Consider the following 18,007-nt stretch of genomic DNA (forward strand, 5'->3'; position numbering starts at 1 on the left):
CAGGAGGATCACAGGTTCAAAGCCAGCCTCAGCAACTTAGGGAATCCCTCTACAAATTACTAAAACCTTGCTTCAAAATAAAAATAAAATAGGGCCTGAGGTGTAGTTCAGAGGTAGAACATCCCTAGGTTTAATCTCCAGTACTACACACACAAAATATCTTTGTGTGTGTGTGTGTGTGTGTGTGTGTGTGTGTGTGTGTGTGTGGTACTGGGGATGGAACCCAGGGGCCTTCTACCTCCGTGCTACACTCCCAGTCCTATTTTATATTTTATTTGGAAACAGGATCTCTTAAGCCAGTGGAGGCTGACTTCTAACCTACGTGATCCTCCTGTCTCCGCCTCCCAAGTGCAGGGATTACAAGCGTGCGCCACCACGCCCCGCTTAATATCTTCGTGTTTTACAGGTTAAATGCACTCAAAGGAATTTTATTCCTTCTTCTTCAGCCTAACCTCATCTCCTAGAGCTTAATCAAGGCACGGATTCTGCAGGTGAGGCCAAAGCAGTAAAAACCTGGCGTGAATAAGACTGAGAAAGAAGCTATACCAGGCTTCAAGTGACAGTCCTGAGGGATTGAACTAATGCAGAGGCAGAGGGGCTACGAAGAGGGGGAGCTTGAGGAGACATCGTCGACACTGCTGGAGACTGAGTGCCATCACATGGCTGAGGAGTCCATCAGTCATTCCAGTGGAGCGAAATCCCAATGAAGACCCTGAACTCCGAGGCTCAGAGGAGCTTCCTAATTGACAAGCACCTGCACAGTGCTGGGGGCCAGCGTTGCACCCTGACCCCACAGAGAGAGGCCACGAGCACTCTGCAGACCCTCCCAGACCTCACCTAATGTGTCTCTTCACTTCACTGGCCCGACTTATATCCTTTTAATAAAACTGCAATCATAACTGTAGTGCTTTTTTGATTTCTCTAAATGATTCTTGCAACTTTCTGAACCTGAGGAGGGCTTTGGGACTCTCTGGATTTTTTAGCTAGTTGGTCAGAAGTTTGGGACCCCAAACGGTGGCTCGCATCTGAAGTAAGACCTGTCTTTCTGTGGACTAGGTGGTTACTGCCAGGTGGTTAGCATCAGCATACTATTATAGTTGGGGCTGGTGTCAGATTAACAGGTAAAGTCCTAATCAAGCTGACATTTTTTAACTTTATTTATTTATTTATTTATTTATTTATTTATTTATTTATTTATTTATTTTTGGTACTGGAGATGGAACCCAAGGGCATTCTACCTCTGAGCTACACCCCATCCCTATTTTTTTTTTTTTTGGTGGGTCTGGGGATGGAACCCAGGGGCATTAGACCTCCGAGCTAAACCCCCCTGCCCTATTTTTAATTCTTTATTTTGAAACAGGGTCTCACTAAGTTGCGGAGGCCCTCACTAAGTAGCTGAGGCTGTCCGTGAACCGCGATCCTCAGGTCTCAGCCTCCCGAATGCTGGGATTACAAGCATGCGCCACCATGCCCGGCTCCTATCTCTATTTTTTGTTCTTTATTTTGAAACAACATCTCACAGAGTCGCAAAGGGCCTCACTAACTAGTGGCTGAGGCTGTCCCCAAACCAAGATCCTTCTATCTCAGCCTCCCAAATGCTAGGATTACAAGTGTGCACCACCATGCCTGGCTCAAGCTGACATTTAAAAAAATAAATTTATTGGTGCTCATTGCTGAAAAATTCAAAGGCATATGGCTACAGGCTTGGCTTGATCTAGCAGCTCACATGTTATCAGGACCTGATTTGACTGTGTTCATTCTTTTCTACTCTGCTTCCCTGAAACTGCTTCATTCATAGCAAAGTCTCCCTCCATGGCGCAGATGAATGCCAAGAGTTCTTAAAACTGTATGCCTGTAGATTTATATCCAGTTTTGTTGGGGTGGGTGTGCTCTTGTTCATTTAAATATGTCCACGAATTTAATATAATTGGCTCAAATTGGGTCATGTCACCATCTTTGAGTAAATTGTGATGACCAGGAATACTGCCATAACCATTCAAATTCATATTCTCTCTCTCTCTCTCTCTCTCTCTCTCTCTCTCTCTCTCTCTCTCCCTCTCCCTCTCCCTCTCCCTCTCCCTCTCCCTCTCCCTCTTTCTCTCTTACTGGCGATGGAACCCAGAACCTTCTATACCCAGGCTACACTCCCATTCCTATTTTATTTTTTTTAATTTGGAAACAAGGTCTCACTACATTGTTGGGACCTCACTAGATTGCTGAGGCTGGCCGCAAATTTGTGATAACTGCTGTCTCAGCCTCCCAAGTACTGGGATTATAGGCATGTGCCGCCACACCCTGGCTCAGACCCTACCTCTCTAAAATCAGATGTAAGTCAATCTTACCCAAATTGTTTTGCCAAAAATGACTTGCTTAATCACATTCTTGATACTATTGTTGGGGTAATGAGGAAATGAAGTTTTGGAAACAATTAGTACACTTGCTATGATTGTTTTTATTAAATTGACTCCCTTCCCTCCCTTTTTTGTGATACTAGGGATTGAATACAAGAACATTCTATCTCTAAGAAATACTCCCAGACCTATTTAATTAAAAAAAAATTTTTTTTTTTTGCAGGTCTGGGGATGGAACCCACGGGCATTCTACCTCCAGGCTACATCCCTGGCCCTATTTCTTTTTATTCTTTATTTTGAAACAGGGTCTCACTAAGTTGAAGAGGGCCTCACTAAGTAGCTGAGGCTGTCTGCAAACCGTGATCCTCCCATCTCAGCATCCGAATGCTGGGATTACAAGCATGCGCAACCATGCCCGGCTATTTTTAATTTTTAAACAGGGTCTCATTAAGTTTCTGAAGAACTCACTAAGTTGCTGAGGCTGACCTCCAACCTGTGATCCTCCCATGTACTGAGACTACAGGCATGCACTACCGTGCCCAGTTTGAATTGCCTCCCCTTTTGAAAATTAATTCCATTCTAGAAAACAATCTCAAATACATTTAGTTTCTTAATTCTACACTTAGAGATTTTCATCTGAATTAAGTTGGCTTAGGTAAGATTGTATTTATAACAAGTGTAGTTCAACTAGTGTAATTCAGAGAGAGAAATACTGCCTGTTAGATTATGGTACCACTCCCCTTCTCTAGAGATCTTTCTGTGGCCATCTAATAATTTAGAGACTAAAACACTGAGAAATTCCAACACAAAGAGCCCAAAGAGGAAGAGGATTCTGCCAAAGATGATCTCTACACCCTCAGCTCTGCAAAGCCATTTAACTACCAAAATAGAAGTCACAACGTTTATACGCCAAAGTCTATACAGTCTATGCATTTTACTTGAGAAGCATTCTCAGCCTCGTTTAGAGCCAATTTGCCATGATTCCAGACACAGTGCTAACAGATCTAGTTACAGGGCATGGTGGACCTATATTATTTTTCCTGGTTCACTATTCTTCCTTCTTTAGGTAATAGCTCCCTCATTTTCCTTTGGATAAACTAGCTTTCTCCCATTTTCAGTTTTGTGGGTTTTATAGAACTGATACTATCTGCAAGACCCAAGACTAGGGTCATGACCAAGACTGAACCAGTCTTTAGTCATAGTAACTGACTTTTTTTTTTTTGGCACTTAATATTGACCTCTGTCCTACACCCCAGCCCTATTTTATTATTATTATTATTATTATTATTATTATTTTGTTGTTGTTGTTGTTTTGAAACAGGGTCTCACTAAGTTATGGAGGGCTTCATTAAATTGCTGAAGCTGGCTTTGAACCTGTGACCTTCCTTTCTTGGCCTCCCGAGTACTGGGATTACAAGTGTGCACCATCATCTCTGACTACAGTGACTGATTCTGAAATGAGTACAGGGTGCAATGTGGGTTACTGGAAGCCCTACCCAGAACGTTGCTTGCAACTCTTGTGGGTTTGCTAGGTTGTTCAGATGTAAATCCCAATTGATATGGATCACAAAAGGGGAAGATTCTGTTGGAAAATTAAGCTACTGTAGAGGAAAGCAGGGCAGAAAGGTAGAGAGAGAAACAGGCAGACAGAGAGCACCCAGTACTGATGTTATCATTTGAACCCCAAAGAAAACTACAAAATCAGTTTTTCTCTTTTATTAAAAATCAGTTTGAAGCAGGGCATGGTGGCGCACTCCAGTAATCCCAGTACATGGGAGGCTGAGACAGGAGGATCATGGGTTTGAGGACAGTCTCAGCAACTTAGTGAGACCTAGTTTCAAAATAAAAAATAAGAGCCAGGCGTGGTGGTGCATGCTTGTAATCCCAACATTCAGGAGGCTGAGACAGGAGGATAATGGTTCAAAGCCAGCCTCAGCTACTTAGTGAGGCCCTCCGCAACTTAACGAGACTCTCTTTCAAAATAAAAAATAAAAAATAGGGCAGGGGGTGTAGCTCAGAGGTTGAATACCCTTGGGTTCCATCCCTAGATAGACCCGCAAAATAAAATAAACAAAATTAAAAATAAAATAGTGATTGGAGTATATTCTGGAGATAGAAAGCCCCTGAGTTCAATCTCCAAGAACACACACACACACACACACACACACACACACACACCACAAACACATACACAGAAAAATATTCAAACATTTTACCAAGGAAGATGGAAAATTAGCATATGAAAAAAACATTCAATATATGTCATGATTAAACTGCCAATTAAAACAATGTGATACCACTATACACCTATTAGAATGGTTAAAATCCAAAACACTGACAAGGCCAAATTCTGATGAAGATGTAGGCCAGTAGGAACTGCCATTCACTGTTAGTGGGAAAGTAACCTTTTTGGAAGACAATTCCACATTTTCTTGCAAAACTCAATGTAGTCTTACCATACTACCCTTGGTATTTACCCAAATGAGTCAGAAGCTTATGCTCACACAAAAACTGTGTATACAGTCATAACAACTTTATTCATAATTGCCAAAACTTGGAATTAACCAAGATGCCCTTAAGTAGATAAATAGATGCATAAACTGTGTTACATATAAAATGGAATATTATTCAGTAAAAAAATAAAGGAACTTTTAATGGCTGGGCGTGGTGGCACACACCTGTAATCCCAGTACTGGGGAGGTTGAGACAGGAGGATCACAGTTTTGAGGCCAGCCTCAGCAACTTCGTGAGGTCTTCCACAACTTAGTGAGACTCTATTTCAAAATAAAACATAACAAATAGGGCTTGGGAGGGTAGCTCAGAGGTAGAATGCCCCTGGATTCAATCCTCAGTACAAAAACAAATAAATAAATAATAAAAATAAAATAAGGCTGGGGACATAGCCCAGAGGTAAGACACTCCTGGGTTCTCTCTTCAGTACCCTCCACACAAAATAATTGGACACCTACATATAATTTTTAAAAAATCTCCCCACGAATAATAGAGAGGAGCTGCTTCAACCTAATAAGGAACAACTAGAAAAAAATCAAGAACTAATATCATACTAAGTGGTAAAAGCATAAATAATTTCCCCTAAAATCAGAAACAAGACAAATTTGCCCATTCTCACTACTTCCATTCAACATTGTACTGGAAGTCATATTGTCAAAGCAATATGACAAAGAGAATCAATAAGAAGCATTTAGGTTGTCAAAGAAAAAAATAAGCCAGGCTCAAGGGCACATGTCTGTAACCCAGTGCTTGGGAGGCCGAGAAAGGAGGCAGGTTGGAGGCCAGCCTCTGAAGCTTAATGAGACCTTTAACTAGGAGCCTAGCAAAACCCTGTTTTTTTAAATAATAAAAAATAAAAAGGGCTAGAGGCATAGTTCAGAGGTAGAATGCTCCTGGAATCAATTCACGGTACCACAAAAACAAAAAAATAAAATAGATTAAAAAATTAAAGGGCTGAGGGTGTAGCACAGAGGTAGAATGCCCTTGGGTTCAATCTCCAGGCCTCCCACTCAAAAGGAAGAAATATAACTATTTCTATTTGCAAATGACAGCATTATAGATAATCTCAAGGAATCTATAAAAATGCCCCATAGAACTAAAGAATGAGTTCATAAAAGTAACAATGTCAAAAAATCAATCATGGACTTCCGGGAAGATGGCGACCGTGAAAAGCGGGGTTTAAGAGCCCCGCTAACAAACAATCTCCATTACCACAAAATCAGCGCCTTTCATAGCCAGAAAACACCATCACCAGAGAAACAAAAAGGTCACCAGGCTCCAGAGAGGAGGGGGACTCAGAGCAAAGCTCAGAGCCACAGAGGAGATACACCGGCCTCACGCCCGAGGACACGGCAGCAGCGCCTTATTGCCGGCGGCAGCGGTGAATTCACCGGACGGCTACAGCAAGCCGAGGTGAGCCGCTGCGGAACAGCCGGGCGGGATTTTTCGGTGCAGGAAGCATCTAAAGCTCCCAGTGGCTGAGCTCAGCACACGCTGCAGGGACTCAGAGCGGAGTTCAAAAACAGAGAAGAAATACGCCAGCCTCACGGCCGAGGGTGTGGCAGCAGCACCATATTGCCACTGGCGGCAGCAGCAGCAAATTCACCGAGTCCACTACAGCTACATCTGCGAACTCAACAACAGTGAGTCAAATTGCGGGCCCCAGAGGAGAAATCCCAGTACTGACTCCCAGAGACTTGACCCAGTGGGGGAGTGGCGGTGGCAGAGATATCACACCATAGGAGAACGCGCAATCTGGCACCCCCCATAGTGTAAAGCTGCCTCTATCGACTCCCTGGGTCGGAGACTCTGCGATACAACCCAGTAAAGGAGTAGTGGGGTCTGAGATACCACAGACTCGAGATCCAGAGCACCTTAAGTGAAGTCATAGTTACCCAAGGGAAGAACCCAGAGAAGGCACAAACTTCCGAAATCATGGGAAAGAGGAATAACAATGGAGCAGTGAATGCCCACAACCCCACAACATCAGAACCTAATAAAACAGAAATTCAGAGATTTCTAGAAGATCAAATCAGGAAAATAACTGTAGAAATAATAGAGGTGTTTCAAAAAGAATTCAGAGAGAGCCAAAAAGAGATAAAGGATGCAATTAATGAAGTAAAGGCCTCAATTCAAAGCACGAACAACCGATTAGACCACATGGAGAACAGAATCTCGCTCTTAGAAGATGATCAATCCAAAAATGAACGCATAGTTTCTAATCTAGAAAAAAATATCCAACAGCAGGAATCTGACATTGAAGAAATATGGGCCCATTTTAAGAGAGCTAACCTAAGAATAATTGGAATAGAGGGAAAAGAAGGTGAAACCAAAGGGATCAAAAACTCTTCAAGGAAGTAATAGCAGAAAATTTCCCAAACATAGAGCAAGAGGTCGATACACAGGTCCAGGAAACGTATAGAACTCCCTTTAGACAGGATCGGAGAAGAGGATCCCCACGCCACATAATTGTCAAAATGACCAATGTGGAAGCCAAGCAGAGAATCTTAAAGGCAACAAAAACAAAGGGCCAAGTGACAATCAGAGGCAAACCAATTAGAATCACTCCAGACTTCCCAAACCAAGTCATGAGAGCCAGAAGGGCTTGGAGTAACATATTCCAAACTCTGAAAGAAAACAACTTCCAGCCAAAAATTTCCTACCCAGCAAAACTTTCTATCAAATTAGATGGAGAAATAAGAACCTTCCATGACAAACAGAAACTGAAGGAATTTATGTCTTCAAAACCAGCGCTAGAGAAAATACTCAAAGAGATTAACTACAAAGAAGCAATAGGTAACACACACCAGAACCAGAGAAACAAGATTTTCCATCCAACAGACAACTAAGATTAGTTATCTGTGGAGATTCATTATTTATGTTAGCCTTTTACCTATTTCTAAATCGTATTGTTTGCTTTTATTATTGTTAATTTTTAGGATTTCTAGTTGGAATATTAATATACCTTCAGATATAGCATTTGGATATATTTTATCCAATTCTATCAGTAACTTTTAACTCTGTTTACATTGTATTTGGATATACAATATTTTATTTTTTAGGGAGTTTGTATACCCTTCTGTTGCCTGTGCCATTGAAATCATATCCAAGAAATTACTGCCAATTTCAATGTTGTGAGGTTTTATGACCCAGATTTTCTTCTAAAAGTTTATAGTCTTAAGGTTTATATTTAGGTCTTTTATCTATTTTGAGTTAATATTTGTATATGGGATTAGGTAAGGGTCCAATTTTATTCTTTTTCATGTAATTATTATTTTTCAACAATATTTAGTTAAAAGATTATTATTTCCCCCACCAAATGTTCTTGGAAACCTTGTCAAAAATAACTTGACAATATATGAAAGAATTTATCTCTAGGCTTTTATTTAACTCCAATGGTTTATATATCTGCCTTTATAACAGCACTACACTGTTTCAATTATTGTAGCTTTATATGGTTTGAAATCAGAAAATATATATCTTCTAGCTTTGTTTTTTTTTTCGAGATTGTTTTGGGTATATAGAGTCCATATTTTATATTAGGATAGATTTTTTTTCTGAAAAATAAATATATAAATATATGATAGTTTCACCTAAAAAATATTCTCTGGTAAGAAAGAAAGCAAAAAGAAATATTGAAGTGTTATCTTTAAGTTATCAAAAGCTTGGTATCAGACAAATGAAACTGTTATGTGAGACTATCATTGTTAATTTTGGATAAATTGCTATAATACTAGATGTCAACCACTAAGCCAAGCATGGGAAGGAGGGATGGGGAGGGAATGGGGTGGGGATCGGGTGGGGGCTGACTGGGCGATGTGTGCATGTATGTCTACAAAAGTTTGTATCCCACTATGATGTATGAATACAGTGCACCAATAAAAAATTAAAAAAAACAAAAAAATCAATCATATATCTGTATACTAGCAAGGGTCAATTAGAAATGTAAATTTATTTATTTATTTATTTATTTATTTATTTATTTATTGCGGGTCTGGGGATGGAACCCAGCAACATTCGACTTCCAAGCTACACCCCCTGCCCTATTTTTTATTCTTTATTTTGAAACAGGGTCTCACTAAGTTGCAGAGGGCTTCACTAAGTAGTAGATGAGGCTGTCCACAAACTGCAATCCTCTGGTCTCGGCCTCCCAAATGCTGGGATTACAAGCGTGCACTACCATGCCCGGCTCGAAATGTAAATTTTAAATAATATTATTTATCTGGTACAAGTGGTGGCATACACCTATCATCCCAGCACTTGGGAGGCTGAGTTAAGAGGATCTAAACTGTGAAGTCAGCCTCAGCAACTTACTAAGTCTGTCAGTAACTTAGTGAGACCTTGTTTCCAAATTTTAAAAATAGTAATAATACCATTTATAATGGCTCCTTCAAAAGTAAGTACTAAGGTAAAAATCTACCAAGACATGTATGTGATTTATATGCTTAAAACTACAAACACTGGACTGAGGCTGTAGCTCAGTTGTAGAGCACTTGCCTCGCATGGGTGAGCCCTGAGTTGGATTTTAGCACTGGCGTCGGGGGGACTACAAAACGCTCATGACATAGTCAAAGAAGACATAAACAAACGGAGAAGCATACCACATTCATGGATTGGAAGACTGAACGTAGTAATGATGTCAGTCTTCCCTAAATTGATCTACAGATTTAATGCAATTCTGATAAAAATCCAAGCAGAATTCTTTGATATAGATAAGTAGATCTTATTTTTGAAAGGCAAATAAACTGGACTCACTAAAACAATGTCTAAGAAATCATTTTATTTTAAGATTTACTATAAGATTACTATATCCAGCAGAGTGTGGCATTGGCAAAAGCATAGACAGTTAAATTGGTGAAAAAGAAGAGAGCTTATAGAACTAGACTCATACAAATTATGGCTACTCTGTAAACACAGAAATGCAAAAGCAATTCAACGGCAAAAGGTAGTCTTTTCAAAAAACTGGTGTTGGAACAATTGTACGTTCACATTAAAATGCAATCTAAACTGGGCATGGTGGTGTACACTTGTAATCCAAGTACTTGGAACGCTGAGACAGGAGGATCAACACATGTGCAGTCAGCCTCAGCAACTTTGTGAGGCCCTCTGCAACTTACTGAGAGACTGTTTCAAAATAAAAATAAAATAGGACTAAGGGTGTATCTCAGAATTAGAATGCCCCTGAGTTCCATCCTCAGTACTACAATAAAAAAAATACATACATGAGCCGGGCGTGGTGGCGCACGCTTGTAATCCCCGCGCTTGGGAGGCTGAGACAGGAGGATCGCACGGGTTCGAAGCCAGCCTCAGCTACTTAGTGAGGCTCTCAGCAACTCAGTGAGACCCTGTTTCCAAATAAAATATAAAATAGGTCTGGGAGTATATCCCAGAGGTAGAAAGCCTCTGGGTTCCACCCCTAGTACCACCAAAAAAAGAAAATACATACATACATACTTATATGCATACATATTTATTTATATACATACATACATCCCCAAACAACCTAAATCTCATACCACATAAAAGACAACAAGGCATCTAAATGTAAAACATAAACATTCGCATCTAGAAGAAAACAGAGGAAAGTTTTTAGACATAATGCTAAAAGCATAATCTATTTTTAAAAAAAACTAACTTGACAAATTAGACTTTGCCAAAATTTAAGATCTTCGTTCTCCAAGAGCAATGTCAGGAGAATGAAAAGCCAGACTATGGACTAGGAGAAAATAAATGCAAATCATATATGTAACACATACAAACAAAAGCATATATACAACAGAGAACTTGCTCTAAAAACTCAAGGGTAAGAAACACACAATCCCATTTTATTTCATTTTATATTTTTTATTTTTTAGTACTGGGGATTGAACCCAGGAGCATTCTACCTCCAAAGTACACCCAGCCCTATTTTGTTTTTTATTTGGAAAAAGAGTCTAAGTTACTGAGGCTGGCCACTTACCTGTGATCCTCCTGTCTTAGTCTCCCAAGTACTAGAATTACAGGTGCGCCCCACCATGCCTGGCTACAACCCCATTTTAAGTAGGGCAATAGTCTTGAATAGAAGCCCTCACCAAGAAGATATTCAGATGGCAAAATAAACACATAGTAAAATATTTTGGAAACATTATTAGCTACTGGGTAAATGTAAATTACAACCACCATAAAATAGCACTACATCCTTTTTTTTTTTTTTTTTTGGTTTTTCTTTTTTGGCACTGGGTATTGAACCCAGGGGCATTCTACCTGTAAGTAACACCCTCAGCCCTATTTTATTCTTATTTTGAAACATGGTCTCCCTATATAAATGAGAATCTCACTACTTGCTGAGGCTGTCCTCGAACCTGCAATCCTCCTGTCTCAGCCTCCCAAGTACTGGGATTACAAGCATGCACCATCAAACCTGGTATATATATAATTTTTTTTTTTTTGCGATACTGATGATGGAACCCAGGGGCATTCTACCTCTGAGCTACACCCCCAGCCCTATTTTTAATTTAAAAAAATTTTTAATTTTAATTTAATTTAATTTTTTTGGCGCAGTACTGGGGATGGAACCCAGGGGCATTCTACCTCTGAGCTACACCCCAGTCGTATTTTTTATTTTTTATTTTGAAACAGGGTCTCACTGAGTTGCAAAGGGAGCCCTCCTCCAATCACAATTCTCCTCTCTCAGTATCCCAAATGCTGGGATTCCTCCTCCTTCTTCTTTTCATACCAAATCCAGAGGTATTCAATCACTGATCTACATCCTCAGTACTTTTTAAATATTTATTTATTTGTGTGTGTGGCACTGGGGATTGAACCTAGAGGCATTCTACCTCCAAGATACACCCTCAGCCCACTTTATATTATTTTATCTTTTTTGGTACTGGGGATTGAGCTCAAAAGCATTCTACTTTTGAGCTACACCCCTAACCCTATTTTTTATTCTTATTTTGAAACAAGCTTTCACTAGGTTGATGAGAGTCTCACTACTTGGTGAGCCTGTCCTTGAACCTATGATCCTCCTGTCTCAGCTTCCCAAGTACTGAGATTATAATCATGTGCCACCATGCCTGGTTTGTTTGTTTGTTTGTTTGTGGTACTAGGGGTGGAACCCAGGGGCTTTTCTACCTCCGGGCTATACTCCCAGACCTATTTTATACTTTATTTGGAAACAGGGTCTCACTAAATTGATGAGAGCCTCACTAAGTAGCTGAGGCTGGCTTCGAACCTGTGCGGTCCTCCTGTCTCAGCCTCCCAAGCACTGGGATTACAAGCGTGCGCCACCATGCCCGGCTCTATGGGTTTTGTTTGTTTGTTTGTTTGTTTGTTTGTTGTTTGTTTTTGGTGGTACTGGGGTTCCTGGAAGCCCTTCTACCTCCGGGCTACACTCCCAGACCTATTTTTTTTTTATATATACTTTTATTTGGAAACAGGGTCTCTTAAGCCAGCGCAGCTGGCTTCGAACCTGCATGATCCTCCTGTCTCCGCCTCCCAAGTGCGGGGATTACAAGCCTGCGCCACCACGCCCGGCCTATGTTTTGTTTTTTGAAACAGTGTCTCATGAGGTTGCTGAGAATCTCACTACTTGATGAGGCTGTCTTTAAATCTGTAACCCTCCTGTCTCAGTCTCCCATATACTGGATTACAGGCGTAGGCCACCATGCCCAGCTAAACATACAAACAAACAAGTGTATATGCGTGCGAGTGTGTGTGTGTGTGTGTGTGTGTGTGTGTGTGACTAAGGATCAAACCCAGGGCCCTGAACATGCTAAGAAAGCATTCTACCACTAAATTACAGCCCCAGCCCTCCTTTTTTTCTTTTTTCTTTCTTTCTTTCTTTTTTTTTTTTTTTTTTTTTCCAGTACTGGGGATGGAACCCAAGGGCATTCTACCTCCGAGCTACACTCTTAGCCCAGGTTTTTTATTCTTTATTTTGAAACAGGGTCTCACTAAGTTATGGAGAGCTTCACTAAGTATTAGCTGAGGCTGTCCACAAACCGTGATCCTCTGGTCTCAGCCTCCCCAATGCTGGGATTACAAGTGTGCGCCACCACGCCCAGCCCAGTCCTCCTTTTTTTTTTTTTCATTTTGAAGCACTGTTTCATTAAGTTGCCCAGGTTGTCCTCAGAACTTTCCATCTTCCTGCCTCAGCCCAAGTCTCTGGGATTACAGGAAAAAGCTGTCACACCCAGCACCTGCAAATGTTTTAGAATGTGAAAAATGAAACTCAAGTATCAAGTTCTGGAGAAGGTGCAAAGAAACTGGAGTACATTGTTGGTGGGGGTGTAAAATTTCCCAGCCACGCTGGGAAATGGTGTAGTGGCTTCATATAAAGTTAAGCATATATTTCTATATGGCCTAGAAATCCCATTTCTGGGTATTTTCCTTAGAAATAAAAACTGATATCCACATGAAAACCTGTGCAAGTATGTTTTAGTGGCTCTACTCATAATAGCAAAAGAAACAGAAACAACCAAATATATTTTGGCAAGTTGACGGATACACTTCAAGGGGTCACATTTCACATTGTAGAACAGCACTCTGCAGTAAAGGTGATTGAACTATTGAAATGTGCAACCACGTGATTGAATATCAAAAACTCTACGCGGAGAGAAAGAAGCCAGGTACAAAAGAGTATGTGTTGCATAGTTTCCGTTGAGATTTATTTCAATAAGAGTCTATCAAAAGCTGAGCTGGAAGCACATGCCTGTAATCCTAGTACTTGGGAGGCTGAGACAGGAGAATCACAGGTTGAGGAATCCAGGGACATTCTACCTCTGAACTATACCCCCAGCCCTATTTTTATTTCTATGTGGGAACAGGATCTTGCTAGGAAGATGAATATCTCACTACTTGCCGAGATTGTCCTTGAACCTGTGATCCTCCTGTCTCAGCCTCCCAAGTACTGAGATAACAATATGGGCCCGCTTTAATTTTTATTTGGAAACAGGGGCTCACTAAATTGCTGAGGCTGGCTTCGAACCGGTGATCCTCCTGTCTTAGTTTCCCAAATACCGGGATTACAGGTGTGTGCCACCATATCTGGCCTCCCAGGGTCTTACTAGGTGGCTCAGAGTTTTGCTAAATTGCTGAGGCCAGTCTTGAACCTGCAATTCTCCCTGTCTCAGCCTACCAAATACTGGGATTACAGGTGTGTGCAAGCACTTCCAGCATGCTTGCTGTGTGTGTGTGTGTGTGTGTGTGTGTGTGTGTGTGTGTGTGTATTACTGGGGTGTGTGTGTTACTGGGGCTAGGGATTGAACCCACAGGGGGTTCTCTTGAAGCTATTCCCCCAGTTCTATTTCATTTTTTAGTTTGAAACAGGGTCTCAAATCACCATGGACTGGCCTGTAATCTTAATCCTCCTGTCTCCAGTTTTTATCCTCCAGTCTCCCAACTACTGGGATTACAAGCATGGCCTGCCTTGTCTGGTTTTATATCCTTTTTCTAAAAGAGACCCCCATATTGTATTAACTTTAGGCCTCACAAATCCTGGATATGAGCCGGGTGTGGTGGTGAATCCTTGTAATCTCAGCATTTGGGAGGTTGAGATAGGAGTATCCAGGTTCGTGGACAGCCTGAGCTACTTAGTAAGGCTGGTAGGTAGGTATGTGGATTCTTACTGTTTTATTCTGATTCTTTTTCTTTCTTTCTTTCTTTTTGTGGGTCTGGGTATGGAACCCAATGGCATATGATCTCCAAGCTACATCCCCTGCCCTAATTTTTATTCTTTATTTTGAAACAGGGTCTCATTAAATTGCGGGGCCTAAGTAGCTGAGGCTGTCCGCGAACCGCGATCCTCTGGTATCAGCCTCTTGAATGCCTCCTGAAAGCTTGGATTACAAGTGTGTGCCACCACACCTGGCTTTCTTTTCTGATTGTGCTATTTTCTGTACACATACTAGTGGAGACATTGGTAATATATATTTTATTCTTGTGCATTGTGGGCATTTACATACATATATCTTCATGATGGCCTTTTGAAACAAATGTAATGGAAATTATCCCTATTCTTTAAAACGGGAGCCCAAAACAGCAGAACAATTCATTAAGAGCTGGACTGGGGGCCAGGCATGGTGGCTCTCGCTTGAAATCCCAGACTGAAGGATCATAGTTCCCAGACAGCCTCAGCCCAACTCAGTGAGACTCTGTTTAAACAAACAGACAAACAAAAAACTAAAAAATAGGACTAGGGGTGTAGCTCAGAGGTACAGTGCCCCTGGGTTCCATCCCCGGTACTGGAAAGAAAGAAAGAAAGAAAGAAAGAAAGAAAGAAAGAAAGAAAGAAAGAAAGAAAGAAAGAAAGAAATGGAAAGAAAGAAAGAAAGAAATGGAAAGAAAGAAAGAACTAGGGACTTGGTGGCTACTCCTTGTTCAGCCTAGGTACGCCAGGAAATCCATTTTGGAGAAATTTCCTTCCAGCCCAGGTTGCCTGATCCCAGTCTCCCCTGACCCACCCACCCACCCACTCATATCCAACTTTGGGAAGGCATTTACTCAAAGGGGGAATGAATTGTATAAATAATAGCCACATAGTTAGTAGTGGTGGCGGCACATGCCTGTAATTTCAGTACCTGGGAGGCTCAGACAGGAAGATAACAGGTTTGAGTCCAGCCTCAGCAATTTAGCAAGGCCCTCAAGCAACCTAGTGAGACCCTGTTTCCAGACAAAATAAAAAATAAAAATAATAAAAAGTGCTTGGTGTATAGGCCGGAGGTAGAATGCCCCTAGGTTCAATCCCCAGAAACACACACACACACACACACACACACACACACACACACACAGAGTCAGTCAGTTAAAAAAGCATTGGTTCAACTTCCGGGAAGATGGCGACGGAGAAAAGCAGGGCTTACGAGCCCCGCTAACAACCAATCTCTATTACCACAAAATCAGTGCCTTTCATAGCCAGAAAACACCATCAGCAGAGAAACAAAAAAAGGTAAATACAAGGGACAGAGAAAAAGAGGGCTGAAAAAACGAGACACCAGAAAGAAACCAGACCGCAGTACTGCAACCAGAGCCACAGCGTGGAGCCGTGCAGACACCATCTTTCCTTCCAGCACCAGGCTCCAGAGAGGAGGGGAACTCAGAACGGAGCTCAAAGCCAGAGAGGAGATACGCCGGCCTCACGGCCAAGGACGCAGCAGCAGCACCTTACTGCCAGCGGCAGTGGCGAGCTCACCAGATGGCACCAGAACAATGTACTCAACAGCCTACCAATCTCCAAAGAGGAGCGGCAGACAAGGGGCCGAGGTGAGCCGCTGCGGATCAGCTGGGTGGGATTCGGCAGATTTTTCGGCGCAGGGAGCGTCTAAAGCTCCCAGGGGCTGGGCTCAGCGCACCCTGCAGGGACTCAGAGCGGAGCTCAAAAACAGAGAAGAAATACACCAGCCTCACGGCCAAGGGCGTGACAGTGGCACCAGATTGCCACCGGGGCAGTAGCAGCAAATTCACCAAGTCCACTACAGCTCCATCAGCATACTCAACAACAGTGAGTCAAATTGCAGCCCCTAGAGGAGAAATCCCAGTACTGACTCCCAGGGACTTGACCCAGTGGGGGAGTGGCGGTGGCAGAGATATCACACTATAGTCACAACTCCATGCAGGAGAACACCCAGCCTGGCACCCCCTATGGTCTAAAGCAGCCTCGATTGAATCCCTGGGTCTGAGACTTTGCAATACAACCCAGTAAAGGAGTAGTGGTGACTGAGATACCACAGACTCGAGATCCAGAGCACCTTAAGTGAAGTCATAGTGACCCAGGGAAGAACCCAGAGAAGGCACAAACCTCCAAAATCATGGGAAAGAGAAATAACAATGGAGCAGTGAATGCCCACAACCCCACAACATCAGAACCTGATAAAACAGAAATTCAGAGATTTCTAGAAGATCAAATCAGGAAAATAACTGTAGAAATAATAGAGGTGTTTCAAAAAGAATTCAGAGAGAGCCAAAAAGAGATAAAGGATGCAATTAATGAAGTAAAGGCCTCAATTCAAAGCATGAACAACCGATTAGACCACATGGAGAACAGAATCTCGCTCTTAGAAGATGATCAATCCAAAAATGAACGCATAGTTTCTAATCTAGAAAAAAATATCCAACAGCAGGAATCTGACATTGAAGAAATATGGGCCCATTTTAAGAGAGCTAACCTAAGAATAATTGGAATAGAGGGAAAAGAAGGTGAAACCAAAGGGATCAAAAACTCTTCAAGGAAGTAATAGCAGAAAATTTCCCAAACATAGAGCAAGAGGTCGATACACAGGTCCAGGAAACGTATAGAACTCCCTTTAGACAGGATCGGAGAAGAGGATCCCCACGCCACATAATTGTCAAAATGACCAATGTGGAAGCCAAGCAGAGAATCTTAAAGGCAACAAAAACAAAGGGCCAAGTGACAATCAGAGGCAAACCAATTAGAATCACTCCAGACTTCCCAAACCAAGTCATGAGAGCCAGAAGGGCTTGGAGTAACATATTCCAAACTCTGAAAGAAAACAACTTCCAGCCAAAAATTTCCTACCCAGCAAAACTTTCTATCAAATTAGATGGGGAAATAAGAAGCTTCCATGACAAACAGAAACTGAAGGAATTTATGTCTTCAAAACCAGAGCTAGAGAAAATACTCAAAAAGATTAACTACAAAGAAGCAATAGGTAACACACACCAGAACCAGAGAAACAAGATTTTCTATCCAACAGACAACTGAGATTGGCTATCTTTGGAGATTCATTATTTATGTTAGCCTTTTACCTATTTCTAAATTGATTGTTTGCTTTTATTGTTGCTAATTTTTAGGATTTCTAGTTGGAATATTAATATAGCTTCAGATATAGCATTTGGAAATATTTTATCCCATTCTATCAGAGTTAACTTTTATCTCTGTCTACATTGTCTTTGGATATACAATATTTTTTATTTTCTAGGGAGTTTGTTTACCTTTCTGTTGCCTGTGCCATTGCAATCATATCCAAGAAAACACTGCCAATTTCAATATCATGAGGTTTTATGACCCAGATTTTCTTCTAAAAGTTTATACTCTTAAGATTTATATTTAGGTCTTTTATCTATTTTGAGTTAATATTTGTATATGGTGTTAGGTAAGGGTCCAATTTTATTCTTCTTCATGTAATTATTATTTTTCAACAATATTT

The sequence above is a fragment of the Muscardinus avellanarius genome, assembly GCF_963383645.1.
Source record: "Muscardinus avellanarius genome assembly, chromosome: 3".
NCBI lineage: Eukaryota > Metazoa > Chordata > Mammalia > Rodentia > Gliridae > Muscardinus > Muscardinus avellanarius.